Source organism: Protopterus annectens, chromosome 5.part0, assembly GCF_019279795.1.
Source record: "Protopterus annectens isolate FY-2018-M chromosome 5.part0, PAN1.0, whole genome shotgun sequence".
NCBI classification, from domain to species: domain Eukaryota; kingdom Metazoa; phylum Chordata; order Ceratodontiformes; family Protopteridae; genus Protopterus; species Protopterus annectens.
In genome coordinates, this window is record NC_056735.1 from 1,501,386,467 (window position 1) to 1,501,402,114 (window position 15,648).

Sequence of the window (15,648 nt, forward strand, 5' to 3'; positions counted from 1 at the left end):
TTTTTATTTTATTTTAGTAGTTTAATATTAGCTACACAGAGACACAGGATTAAAGCTACCAGCAGCATAATGGATTGAAGCCATGGAACCTTAGTAAATTAATCATGTCCACTCTGTGTTATTTGATATCTAATTATTCTGAACAAAGTAATGTTCTTATCATGCTGCTTTTGTCAGTCATCCAATTACTCATTTATTTCTTCACCTTTTCTTAACCTCCAGAGTGTCTTGTAGTGTTTTGATTGACATTTTTAGAGGTTCTACATTAAAAGAAGGTTTTAATGAAAACAAAATTACAACATCCTCTAATTACTGGTTTGTTGACACTGTCACAGTTTTTGAAATGATTGGCCACAATAAACCTATACTACTTCATATCACCCAGACTAAAATTCTCCAGGGTGTCAGCCAACCTCTTCTTAATTGTGCTGTCATTACTTTGGGTATTATTTAAAAGTATGTACCATGCTGGGTGCAACAAAGCCTTTTATGATTCATAAAAGAGGGTAAACAATGAGGTAAAACATTTTACAAAATGTTATCTGTTGGCTATACATAAAAAATGCCCTCTAACTAATGATTCCTTTTAATTCGACATCAGAAAACTACCAGTGTTCCAGCTGGTTTGAATGGATAATCTATAGGTCTTTAGCTACATAGCATCTGATGGTGTTGACCTTAGCAACATAGTGATTCTCAATTCCCCTTTAATTCTAAAATGTTTGCTCAGCATATAAAGCTAAGCATCATATAAGCACTGCTTCAAAAATCAAAATCTCGTTTGCACTCTAGGGGAAAAATATTAATGAAAGAGCTTCCTGTGGTGCAGGCATCCCTCCTTCTACAATCAAACATTACCCACCCTCCTCAAATAGAGGCACTGTCAAGATCTCCCTATGGGATTTTGCACAGCACCATATTCCCCTCATTACCATATTATGGTAATTGGCATCCTGACAAATGGAGCACTTTTATGAAGTATGCGATAGCATGACAGTGGCACACATCATAATATTGAAACCTATGTAGTAATGTACACAAAGAATGCCTCAGTAGATTGCTTTCCCCTGCTCTGCTGATTGCTTCTTCTTTTGTGTTGTGTTGCAGTATTGTGTAACACAGCAGAGAACAGAAGCTGTTTGGTTGCAGATAGGATTATGGATGAAATGGGCGCCAGAGTGCTTAGTGCACTGCTGTGTGCTATACAGTCATGAGAACAATTCATAAAGAAATCCATGTGTTTGTACACCAATATTATGGACCACAGTTCATATCTATAAATCATGATCGTGAATGACAGTATACTAAACTTAGTGTGCTGTCCTTGTATGCCTTTGCACCATATCTATATGATTACAAGAATTTGCTAACAACTGAAATAAAGCAAAGAGGTAAGTAATGCATTGGGTCAAAGTTTCTGATGAAGCCTCTGGATGAAAGCACTAAATCAATTCATTAAGCATTTATTTGGTGAATGCATTTATTTGAATTTCTGATGCTTTTCTGTGGATGTTTTTTAGTGAATGGTACTACTTCCTCCAGCTCTGTGGATGTCTTCTTATTGAAGTCTGGATGTTTAATTTTTCTCACAGTTCTTTCTGTGAAGATAGTCAACTGGAAAGAATTGTTTGACCCTTAGGCATTATGGCCTCTGCAGGCCATCTGGCCAACCAGTCATAAATTTATGATTTATAATTACCTCTGATCATCTATATTACTTTGTTTTCTGAGTCTGTGACTCAGTTCATCCCTTCCATGATTAAAACATTCTCATCATAATATACTATATTGAAATTAAGGTGCAACAACATAAGCTAATTACCCCTCTTGCAGCTGCTTAGTAAATTGCAGAGATGCTGTATGTAACTATAACATTAAAATTACTATATACTCTGTAATGTACTGTAAACTATATGATTAAACACTGGAATGTATTGTAAACTGTATGATTAAACACTGTAAGACAAAAAGGCTGTTAAGAATCTTCATTGGAATTTGGCCTGCATTGTCGCAGATAGTTCAACAAAATGTGAAACGTAACTTAAATGCTGCCAGAAACAGAAGAATGCTTCAAGTAGATCTGTGTAGCATTTCTTGTCAAACCAGAATGGCATTAGTGAATTCATATTTTACCATGCCATATCACAGTTTTATCTGCAACTGCATGTTGGTTTCATTTTATTGAATATTTAAAATCATGTTATAGAGATTTACACTTTAACATTAACTCATTTGGAAAAAACACATCAACTAGAATCAGATAGTAAAGTTACTAAAAACCTTGAGCTACATGCAAAGTATGGTCCAAGGTCATTAGTACTCTAGAAACCAGTGTGCACAGCTTAGAAAATCTTTCCTGATAACAGTTTTTTTTGTTCATTTCCTGTTTTCATGAAATCTAATTTATTCAACGTTTTTTTAATATTCATGATCTGAAATAAAATTAAAATGTAAATATATTCCTCCAGTTGGCATGGATGGCATTAATACTATCTTGCCAGATTAATCACTGCAACATGATCTGACAAAGTCAATAATTAATTACTGAACAGATCATACCACCTGGTGATTTGAAAATGTCCGCATATGCTAACCAGTCTGTCTCTCATGAGAAACTGCTGCAGGGTGTTGATATTTCAGATATCACAGTGTGAAGGCCCTATTCAGCCCAGCAGGCCTTGGACTAACACCTGGGCCACCAATTTGTGACTCATGTAATGCATTCACTGCTGCTTCATAATTGCTCGTCACCTTCTTTTCAGACAGTATTTTATTATAGCCTTTAATGTGTGTAAAGAACTTTTTCAAAAATATATATTACAAAGTGAAAGGATTTTGTCACTGTTCTCTTAAGTGTACAAATTAACTATAGCTATCAATCAGGGTGATGTAGGCACTCTTATTTTTGTTATTATTTGATAACTACTTTGTCCTAATGTAGTATGATTATTGATAACAGTATTAAAGAAAAAGACAGTCAGGTCAGTTGTTCTGTTTGAAAAGTATAAAAGTGCATATTGCATAGAGTATACTTTGATTTTTGACCATACCATGCTTATTCAGTATTTGCTGTTTTAACATCTTTGCTGTAAAATCAGCCTAAAGTTAATATTAATTTCAGGTCTGCTTCTAGAGTTACACCAAACTGACAAACAATCTGAAAACATTTATGCTATCTATAGCAAGATATAGTTCCAGTACCTAACTAATTAACCCATAGTGAATGTTTGCCCTTGCATTTGTCAGTAAATATGTTAGTTGAACTGAATAATTTCTGAAAAAGGCATCTGTTTTACTTATATAGTTTTATTACAAAATCTCAGTTAACTAGCATTTACATCATTATATATATATATATATATATATATATATATATATATATAGGAATTTCAGTTCTAAGCTGCCTTGTTTGTATTTGTTCATATGTATGATTTTAAGAAATGCATTCACAAGAATTGTTTTTCTGTGCTATTGTTGTATTTGATGTGGCATAAAAACAACTCAAAACAATATGAAGGTACAGTCTCTAAGAAAAGATAATAAAAAGAAAACCATGATAGTTTATATAATTAAGATACTTTACTATAAACACTTGTGAGTGCAAAATGTTAATCATGACCTCTGCTATCAGTTTTGCAGACACCACTTCTCTGGAAATAGTCTATGAACAGATAACTCACATCCAGTTCCAGGCCATGAAATACAGTTCCTGTGCTAGCATCTAAATCTTATTTTCCCAAATTTCATACTAAAGCTGTGTGTCTTCTATTGTAATTGAAATATCTTAACTATTTTTGACCATACTATCTGTTCCAAAAAGTAACTGTAGTTTTTCCTATTGATAGAAACACACACTCTCACACACACACGCACACACATGCACGCACACACACACACACACACACACACACACACACACACACACACACACACACACACGCTATCCACCTTAAAACCTTCATGAGCAGATCATCTTACATATTTGAAGCATCCTGTGTAGCCCCTTAAATACTACAGCAGTTATTGCATTGCCCTCACTGTATCCTTTCATCATTATAAATATTATGGTTTTATATGACACTATGAGCTACAGACAAAATTCAAACTGTTAATAAACCATGGTATTTATTAAAACTTAACCTGACAATTTATATCACCAAGTCTGATGGATAATAGGTTTGATATGTACGCATCATATAGCTGTCTTTATTCAATGACTATCTATTTACTTCTTCTCTCATTTGGAACAGATGCTGTAATAGAACCATACATTTCATATCCTGTAATACAAATGATTGCTCCATAAAAAGCCTTACTACTATGTTACTTAATCTTTGGTGAACAGGCTCCAGCATTCACTTTTTACAGATCTTTTAGTTTTCCCTGTATAACCACACACAAATACAGAGAACACCTTCTGTGTGTCATTGTTAAAATTACAGATTTGAAAGGATCATATTAAGTTTCCTCTGTATAACACACCCAAATACAGAGAAAGCCTTTTCTGTGTCACTGTTAGAATCATAGACATTTATAGGGTCATAGATGTGTACTAGGCTAATGACCACTGGGGCCTTTTTAAGCCTATCCATGCATCCCTAAATCTCTGACAAGTTCTGATACCTTTGGTAGGTGTAAGCAGGGGCTTGGGAGATGAAACATTTATAAGTAGGTGCCTGGAAGATGTACCATTTACAGTATGCCTGTGTCCATTAGGGACATAGATGTCAGACCAGGATGAATTTCCAGTTCTCCATCCACTTTTCCAAGTTATTCTTGAATTGGGTTAGGAAGGAAATCTGATTTACAAAGATGAGGAGCATGTTCCAAAGTAGCGATGAAAGAATCATATTAACTGTCATTTGAGACTTGAGCCCAAGACCTGTGGCATACTATGCCAGTGTCCTTGAACCAATAGGATTCTTTGGGCAGTAAGGTGTCCAACTTTCCCTTTTGACCCTTAACCTTTTAGTTAGGAAACATCCACACACAAATACAGAGAAAGCACTATTATTAGGCACTGTTAAAATCATAAAAATGAATGAATAATATTAGCTCTTATTTGAGACTTGAAGACATAGGTTAAGTCATTCTGAAATTGGAGGCTGGATGAAGAGAGTACCCAGGCAGCATATGGTAGACACTACCTGTGATATAGGGAAATATTGCCAGCCCAGCTATCTGGAATTTTGTAAATAATTCTATGTCATTTGTGAATATTGATATGATTTATGCAGAACTGTATGTTATGTACTGAGCTAAAATGTAACCACACCATGCCCTGCTGACTTAGAACAGAAAATAAGTTGAAATTAGATTGTTTTACAATTGTACTCTAAAAGTTCTCTCTTGGTTTCAGTGTAGCAGACACAATGTCTAGAGCTACAAGTTCTTGAATTGTCTTGGAGAGAAGTAATTACTAGGTTTCAAATGTAAAAAAGTGTTTTATTGCTTTATGACTTTCTAGCAGCAGAACAGTTCTGAAAGATATGTATTTTTAACACTGATATGTTAAATTATGTTTGTTTCTGTTTCAGCATGGGAACTGAAGTCAGGTGACAAAAAGTGATGTCATCCAAGCTAACCCAGCAGTAATATTTGATATTGATTTAAGAACTCTCTCAGACAGAAACTGTGCATTTTGTATTTTGTTTCTGACCTGGGAACATCCACTCATCATCTCCATCTGCACTTGCCTTGCTCTGTAAGTAAGTTATTGTAGGGCATAGTAACTCTTTTAGATATAGTTAGGGATATAGTAAATATTAGTTTAGATTCTTTATTTATTTATTTGAGACTGCCCTGCAATGTTGCTTTAAATAATTACTGTGATTTTGAACTCTGAAGTTACTGTGTTGATTTTACTGAGTATTGTTTTGTTATTTTATTATTTATTATTAAATATATTTAAACCTGTATTTGTGGCTGATATTTGTGAGACATATTTAAGCTCTTAGAGTACTTGCATATCTATTTGGTGACATTGTACAGGCCGCTCCAATAGCATTGGATGGTCAGACTACCATTTGGAATGATAGTAACATTACACAGAAAGATTAGACAGTCTTTGTAAGGGACTTATAGTAGCTGATAAGTAGGGGTTTGTGGCAGTGGAAATGACCTTATAGTCTGGGGAGAAGGGGGCATAGCTAGTAAACCTATGCCAGCCTTCCCCAGGTGTGCATGTGTATTTGAATATTAATCAAATCACAAAGTGTGTGTGTGTGTGTGTGTGTGTGTGTGTGTGTGTGTGTGTGTGTGTGTGTGTGTGTGTGTGTGTGTGTCAACTACTTGGGCAGGGGCATGAAACACTGGCTGGACATATAGGGTGCTGGAGGTCTTGGCTTGGTCCTTCAGCTGAGATGTTAGCCCTATAGCTGTGCTAGTGGGGAGCCTTATTGGAGATCTGGAGAAAGAGGGAGAAACCAGGCCCAGACTGATGGTAATTTATGTATGGTCTTAAGGGAAATTGCACTTTACTGTGTGTGCACTTGTCATTTCCCAATGTGTACATCCCCTAGCAGTTGACAGTGGTGAGGATTGGGGTTTCTTGATTACTAGGCCAGTGCAGGGGTGTCATACTACCATCTAGGTGTACAAAAGTATTTATTTATGTAGAATGCAGTATATGCAAATTAAGTAGTGAAATGTGTAGTGGAGACAAAATCCACAGGTGCATTCAAAAGGACATAGAAGAAATTGAGACAAGGTTGATGAATGGAAGATCTGGATGTGAGGCTGACTGTTAAATATGCTTCAATTGAAAAGAAAATAAGCTTATATTCTCATGTCATCAAGCAAATGTATTGTAATGCAACTATTTGCAAATTGTAATATTTTTTTCCTTGCCAGATGCATTGCTTTCCATTTATTTTTTTAAAATATTTTTTATTAAGTATTATAAATGAATAACAAAAAGTATCATAACTATAACTGTATATATATATATATATATATATATATATATATATATATATATATATATATATATATATATATATATATATATATATATATATATATATATATATATATATATACAGAGAGAGAGAAATTGCATTAATACATAAAACAGATAGAGCATTAACAAAAAAACAACTATTTACAAAATGTCTACTTATATAAAAAGTTAACAAATTCAAGTATTTAAATAATTTGTATGTCATTATTGATTATTTAATGTATGTTTATTTAACAGATTCTTAAGTTTCATCAAAAAATTTAAATAAGAGGTCATTCTGGTGGTTCTTTCTTTAATTCATATGATCTACAATTGACAGGTTTTGGTTGCAATGTTAAAGATTTCTTTCATTGTTGGAGTTGAAGCACTTTTTCAATTTTTTTGTGATCACTTTCCTCACAATTGACAGGAGACTCCAAAGAAGAGAGTAGTCAGTTTTCTTAACACATGCAAGAATTGGGGAATTAAATAAAATTAATGATTTACTTAACATGAAATTATCATTGAATAATGCCTGTAAAAAAGAATTGACATTGTTCCAAAATGTTTTAATTACAATGTGTTCACAAACCATATGTTGCCAATCAGCTTTAATATTCAACCTACATCTCCAAAACCCAACTTTCTTCTTAGACATTAATTATATTTTATGAGGTGTAATAAAGGCTTTATGCATAAATTTCCATGAAAATAATTTCCATTTTAATGACATTGTGGTTTGTACAAAAATGTAAGGATCATTGTTTTTCACTTTCACTCGGATAATAATTGTTGATAGTTATAAAGTAATCCTAGTAATTATATTTACAATAATCTGATTTAATTTTAATCACCTTATAAATTATGGATAAAAGCCCTTTCTCTGGGAAGTTTTGATACATCAACAAAATCAGAAGTACCATAAATTTTGGAAATTCCTTTTTTATTGATGAATGCATCAACTGTATTCTCTTTTCTACACTGTACCTACAGTTCTGAATTTCCAGTCACATTTCCCTAATTTGATATAAAAACTAGAGAATGTAATTTTTTATCCATTAATTGAAACCAGAACATTAACTGTTTTTCTTTAAAAATATTCACTATAAATGTGTTAAATGTGTTAATATTGTTTTGTATATATCCTATAGCAAATGTTAGGAATACCCAAGCTTTATATTCTGGCTCTTTGTAAACAAGATTTCTGAAGTTAATCATTGTCATGGAGATGTAGGTTGACTTTATAAATGGAATTTGATATTTCAATATAAAATCATTTCATAGCCAGAGGAAGCTATTGCAAGTTATTATATTATGACTCCTGTAGATTAGTTGGTTATTTTTCAAAAGGATACTTTCTTGTTTGTCTTTCCATTTAACAGAGTAATTTTTTTGTCCAAGAAATTATTGTTTTTATAATGTAAGAAGTAGAATATAATTTTATATCTGGTAAACCTATTCCTCCATAGGCCCAACATATTAGATATTGATTAAGTGCTAATCTAGGTCTGATGGGATCTCAAAGAATTAAGGTATTGAAAACTGTTATATATTGTTTAGGAGTGGGAAGAGTGAAAAAATTGTATGATATATATATACATATATATATATATATATATATATATATATATATATATATATATATATAGTATTTTGGTAATAATATCATTTTTATAATTAAAAGTCTCCCTTCTATTGTAAATACAAAGTTATTTCATATGTTTATAAGATTTTTATTTTGTCTAAACTATCACGATAATTTATGTTAATTATATCTTTAATGTTTTTAGTTAATATTATGTCTAAATAGTTTATTTTATCATCTTTGACTATATGTTAAGAATATTCTTTTGCCATGTTAGAGATATTAGAGTTTATACAAAAAAATTTGTTTTATTTTCATTAAATGTGAGACCCAATTTAGATTGAAATATATTTTTGATAGCTTTAAAAAGGGAACTAAGAGAATTTTTATCGTTCAATGATAATAAAATATCATCTGCAAATAAAAGTATTTTTGAATTTAGATTTATGACTAAATTATACACCTTTATTTTCTGATTTTATTCTTATGAAGTTCATGAAGGGTTCCATAGTGAAAATGAACAGCAATAGTGACAGTGGACAACCTTGCTTTGTTTCTTTGGTGATCAACATTGATTGCTAGACATAAGAACCTATTTTATGTAGGCAAATGAATTATCATATAGAGTTTGTATATGTTGCTGAAAGTCTAGTGAATAGTTACATTCTTGCAGTACTAACAAAAGATAGTCCCAATTAACTGTGTAAAAAGCACTGTTGATATCTAGACTTACTAATGTTAAATAATCCTTTCTTCTTTTCAGTCTAGTCAATTCTAGTTAAAATTATTTTGATATTATCATATGCATTCCTGATTTTTTATAAATCCAGTTTGGTCATTATTGATTAGGTATGGAAAAAAAATGTTGAATTCTACTTGCTAAGATAGACCTAAATAATTTATCATCAGCATTTAATAATGAAATTGTTCTGTAAGATGTACATTGAGTTGGGTCCTTATCATATTTTAAAATTGGGGGAAAAGTGTATATTTCCATGAAGGTGGAACTATTGTTAAGTCTTTAACTAGCTGAAAACTATGAGGCAAAATATTTAAGGCATTTTGGGGCATTCATTTTTAAAGTTCTAGCATTATGCCATCATTGCCTGGGGCTTTATTGGATTTTAATTTGTTTGTTTGATTTGCAAGTTCAGACATCAATATGGGATAATCAATTATTTTCAATTGTTGATCTGTTTGTTTATTTTTACTGTATTATCTAATAAAAACTTTCATTGCTTCTTGCAAATCCATTACTGGATTAAATTAATTTTGATAAAATGTGTTATAAATTCTCCAAGAATATCTTCAATTGCAATACCATTTTTCTCTTATTCTCCATGTATAATTCTTTAATGTGATTTTATTTGATTATCATTTTAGTTCTTGAAGCAGTTTTATGTAAATATTTTGGGTTTATTGAATAATTTGTTAGTTTAATCTTTTCCAGGTTTATTTTATTTTTATGATTTAAAATTTCTAAATATTAATTTTGTCATTTCTTTCTTTCTTTTAATGAGTCATTATTGTTAATTTGATCTTCTAATTTTAATTTATCATTTTTTCTTGGAAATCAATTAATTCTTTATCCCATTTCTTCTTTTTTAATGAATACCAATTTATATTTTTTCCATTTAAATAGGATTTAAGAGCATCTCATATATACATTTCTGATACATCTTTTGTATTATTAAATTCTATATTACTCTGTACCTCTTTGTTGAATATTTCTTTAAAATCTTTCAGATTATTAATATATGCCAGAATTCTTTTAATGTGAATGTTATTGAAACAAACAAACAGAAATCACAAAATCCAAAACTTTAATAAAAGCACAATTAAATAAGTCAAAGCTTTTGAGTGTAGAACTCTTTTTCAATACACGGTAACTCTCTCATGTAAAATACAAGCACCAGCCAATCAGAATAATACAAAGTCATTGTGACATAAATGCAGCTACATGAGAAAAAAGTGAATCACATGATTAACATATATAACATATATAACACATATAAAGCATATATAACACATCCGTGAATAAACACTACAACAATAATAAACAAGAACTTGTTCCAAAATTATCAGATTAACATGTATTAAAAATATTATAAAAAAATATTGTAAAAATATATATATAAAAAATACAAAAAATCATTGCAAGGAAATTAATACTGACTTGTATTTTAAGCACTCCATAAGTCATAGGTTGTTTACATTTAGAGCATCAGATGCATGCTATACTGAAAATGTGGTTCATTTTGCCAAATGCACCTGTTGCAATTGTTTATTCATAGGAAAGACTAACATGAAATTAAAAGAGAGGATATGTGCACATCTGCTGATATTTGTAGCAGTATCCAATGCATTAGCTAAGCATGTTCTAACTAATGGCCATGAGCATGAATTTAAATTTAGGATATTGCCAAATATCTCTTGAGATATTCATGGTGGTGATATACTAACTAGAAATGAGCTGGTGGAGTTCTGATGGATTAACTATTTTAGGGCTGATAAACTACCAGGGCTTAATTAGTAGTAGTATTAAACCAGTGCTTAAAATGAAGTGTGATTTTATGTAGTGATTTCTTTGTATTGTTTTTTGTAGTGATGTTTTATAATTTTCTATAATGCATATTTCTTATAATACAGTTTTTATAATTTTTTAAATACATATTAATCTGATAAGTTTAGAGCAAGTTCTTAATTATTATTACTGCTGTGGTGTTGATTCTGGGCTGTGTTATATATGTTTTATATGTGTTATATATGTTATATATGTTAATCATGTGATTCACTTTTTTATCATGTGGCTACATTTATGTCACAAGACTTTGTATTATTCTAATTGTATGGTGCTTGTATTTTAAATGAGAGAGTTGCAATATCTTTACTATGCATTGAAAAAGAGTTTTACACCTGAAAGCTTTGCCTTGTTTCATTGTGCTTTTATTAGTTTTGGATGTTGGGCTTCTGTGGTTTTTTTTTTGTTTTTTTTTCTGTTTTTGGTAGCATTTACCTTGAAGTCCTTTAGCAACCCAGAGAGTTTTCTTCATATCTAATGTGAATGTCATTGTTATAATTCAAAAAAATTCAAATGTTATAACACTATGATCTGAAATTGGGCATGAAACTATTTTAACTAACTTTGTCTAAATAATCAAATCATTTGAAACAAAGGCTCTATCAATTCTTGTTTGTGTGCCATGTCTATTTGAGAAACAAGTAGAAAAAAAGAGAACAATTAACTAAAAATTCATTAGTATCTTTAATGTTAAGTATGCTAGTGAAATTTATTAATGCTTTGGCTATGGCAGATATTTTATGCTTCCCCTTAGTATTTGTGTCTTTTTCATGTACGATACAATTAAAGTCTCCAGCTATGATGAGGCTTCCCTTTGAATATTGAAGAACCTGATCTAGTTGAATTTTGGCTGCTTTGACACCTAAATCAGGCATCCAATATAGATTAACTAAAGAGTATATGTTCTTGTTAATTAGTAGGTTAACTAGACAAAACATACATTTATCATCATTATCGGTGCTTAAATATGTGGTATATGTAAAGAGTTTTTTCTACAAAATAGCTACTCCTCTTCTTTTTTGATAAAATTGTGAACTAGCTATTACTGTACATTGCTTATTATTAAGTCTATATAGATATATCATTTGTTAATAGATGCGTTTCTTGAACAAATATAGGTGAAAATAGTTTTAAATATTTATAGAAACTACTCCTTTTGCAACCATTATTCAAACCATTATTATTAATTGATATACAATTTAAATTCACCATCTATTATAACCTAAATAATATTTTATGTAAGGATTTCTGTAACATATAATGTAGTAAAATATGTAAACCACCAGAAAAGTGAATGAAACTGGTGGAAATATATAGTGGATTTTGTAATAGCACTGTTATGTAAAAAGCATTTGACTGTAGACACCAAAAAAAAAAAAGAATAAGTATCTCAAAAATTATACAACATAACATAATTCTAACTATCCTACCCCCACATGGGGTATATAACTCCAGACTTAGATAGTGATTCTATCCAAGTCATCCTATCTAACAAAAGAAGCAGAATTAGTTCACCTCCAGCATTCCATATCTATATCATTGTAGTAAACTAAAATAAAAAAGGTATTTAAAGAATGCTTTATATATGGTCTACTTTGTTTCATTGAAAGCTCATTTTGCTGAATTTCATATCACCCTGACCAAATCGCTGAATGCTCAAATTACTGAAATCTCATTTCACCAAATCTCATTTCACTGAAGTGAAGTACTGGCACTGTGTAGAGTATTGTAAGGCAAGTAAGAGGTCTATGCCCTTTTCCCCACCATAGTGTGATCCTGGAATTAGTATGCATAGTTAGGGGGGGGTATGGGGGACACAGATGTGAGGGACTACCAACTGCTACACCAAAGAGAAGGTTATACATGACAGAGCTCACAGACCAAGTAATATAGCTTCAGCTTCTTCATTCATTTATTTCACAGTAAACTGCAACCACATCACTGCTCAACTGAGAAAGGTAACCAGTTACCCAGTATTTAGGGGAAAAACTAATTTTGTGCCCCAGAAAGGAAAACAGCTGTTGGTGTTTTACTTATGAGGAGTAGATTTTTATCTGGCACAACACCACATGTGCATATAGAATTAAAACTATCTCTACTTTTTATTATTTGGAGTACTTTGTTGTATACATGTTAAAAGGTAATTTAATATTAAATATATCACTGCTAGCTCTGTTAAAAGATATTGTATTTCCCAGATGACAGTCGATATACAAGATCCCTTCTGGAATATTACAAGTCTGCATGCTTGTTCTGGTCTTCAACATTTGCAAACTATGGCATCTCTTCCAAAATGTAATGTCACTCTAGTCAGTTTTATCTTCTATTGTAGACTTTTAAATAATTGTAACTGCCAGATTACCAAGGTAATGTGGGAAAGAGTCTTTGGATGAGCCTATCTTGTTATCACAATGTGAATTAACCAACTAACCAACTAAATGAAATCCATCTAAATAGGGTTACTATAAAAAGCACTTCTTGCTTTCATTCATTTTCTAATATACACTTTATCCCTACATATTTATTTAAAAGAAAAAAATACATAAAATATTGTCTTAAAATCTTAACTGACATTTGTAAAAAATAACATAAGATGAGACTGCAAAGAGTTATACTGAAAAGAGATCTACATATTATATGATTCATAGATTATGTAATGTAGTTCCAATTTCTATATTCATTCATTTTTGGCTATGTGCCTTATTCCTCATTCATACTCTTAAAGTTTAGGCTATCATGTCAGTATATACACCATTCTTAATATGATACACTTATGTAAAATAAATGAATTTCGGAACTCAGAATTTGTTATATAAATTAAACAATATATTACATTATATTCTATGGAATGCAGTTAATTTGGGTCTATGTCACTTTATGGAGCACACTACTTACCATGCACCTCTTTGTCAAACTCTATTAAGCAAAGTTGTATTCTGTCAAATGATCATTTCAGCAAAGTTTTTCCCAGGGGAAAAAACAGTAGGCCAACCCTGTGACCACAACAAAAGCAGCACCATTTAAAACCCACCCTGGTGGGGGGCTGTGCCACTCACCCCCCACCCCCCAAACTAAATATGCCAACTATGAGATCACACTACAGTGGGGAAAAGGGCAAATCCCTGATGATGGCCCACTGTTTTCTTCCCCCTGGAAAAAACTTTGTTGAAACAATCATTCAACAGAATAAGACTTTGCTTAATAGAGTTTGACGAAGAGGTGTTCTGTAAGTAGTTCAAAAGTGATAGAGACCTGTTCAGTCTATGTATGTTCAAACAAATTGTAACTTAAAACTTCGCACAATGTAGAACAGGATCCTTGAGACACCCAACATACAACATTAATAACTAAACAAATACATTAAATAAAATACACTCCTCAAACCTTCTGTAGAAAAAATAATATTGCAGTCTTTGTAAGAAAATTGTGTTGTACTGCCTATTAATGTAAGCTTTAGGTGTACAACCTACAAACATCTGTTTCTGAATATTTACAGCATCCCACTTCACGATAGCCTAAGTAATTTAACACATGTAAAATAAAAAAAAAATAATAGCCACATTCAAACATGTTTATTCAATAAATAACTTGTATGTGCTTTTTTCTACAAATAATACACTGCACTTCATTTCATTTTGTTCAATGTTTGAATTTTATAGTATTATTGTGGATATCAAATTCCATCAGAAGTACTCGGTCTAGGGATCTAAACCTCTTCTGCAACATCAACAGAATGTTTTAGAGGGAGAGGTGTCTCTGAGGATACTGCTGCTTTGGAACAGACAGATTAAGTATATCAACATTAAACAAAGTTTTTCCCTGTCAATATTTAAGTTAAACTTTTATCTATGGATAGGAAACAAAAAATTTACCACAGAACTGCCCCTTGAAGTACTGATGGACAAAGGCAGAACTTAAATGCTTTATTCCAGACTTGGTTCCCTCAAATTATCTATGGTATGATCCTAGTTATTCTCATTGGGGTAATCTATAATTATCAACCATGGGATGGGTAAGGCCAGTATATAACCAAATGGCATAGGTTATTTTAAGCTCAAAAGGGAAATTGGATAGACTTAAAAAGGCCCTCAAGAGCAGCTAACTTACATATGTACATATGAATCAATGTATTCTATTTAAAATGTTGTTAGAAAACATCTAGACTAAACAGGAGCTTCTTCCCTCTATCAGTAAGGCTGATGAGCTTGAATGCCAGGCATGACATTGAATAATCAGATCAATATGCCACTTGTTGTGAAGTATCATCTATAGTAATCACTCAGGCAAAATGCTTTAACAACTGGTGCAGTTAGACTGATTTCTTATACCATTACTTCCTGATTGTGCAACAGTCGGGACTGAGTCACCATTCCATAACTGTGCAATATGAACATTAGAATATATCATACTACAACTGATGAAGTGCAATATTCTAAGCAATCACAATGTAAAGTTGTGTTCACCTGTGAGAGAGGGGAGCTTTGAACAACCTATCTGTCCCTGGAGGAGTGGTTCCAGCCCAGAAGTTAGTAGTTTATTGGC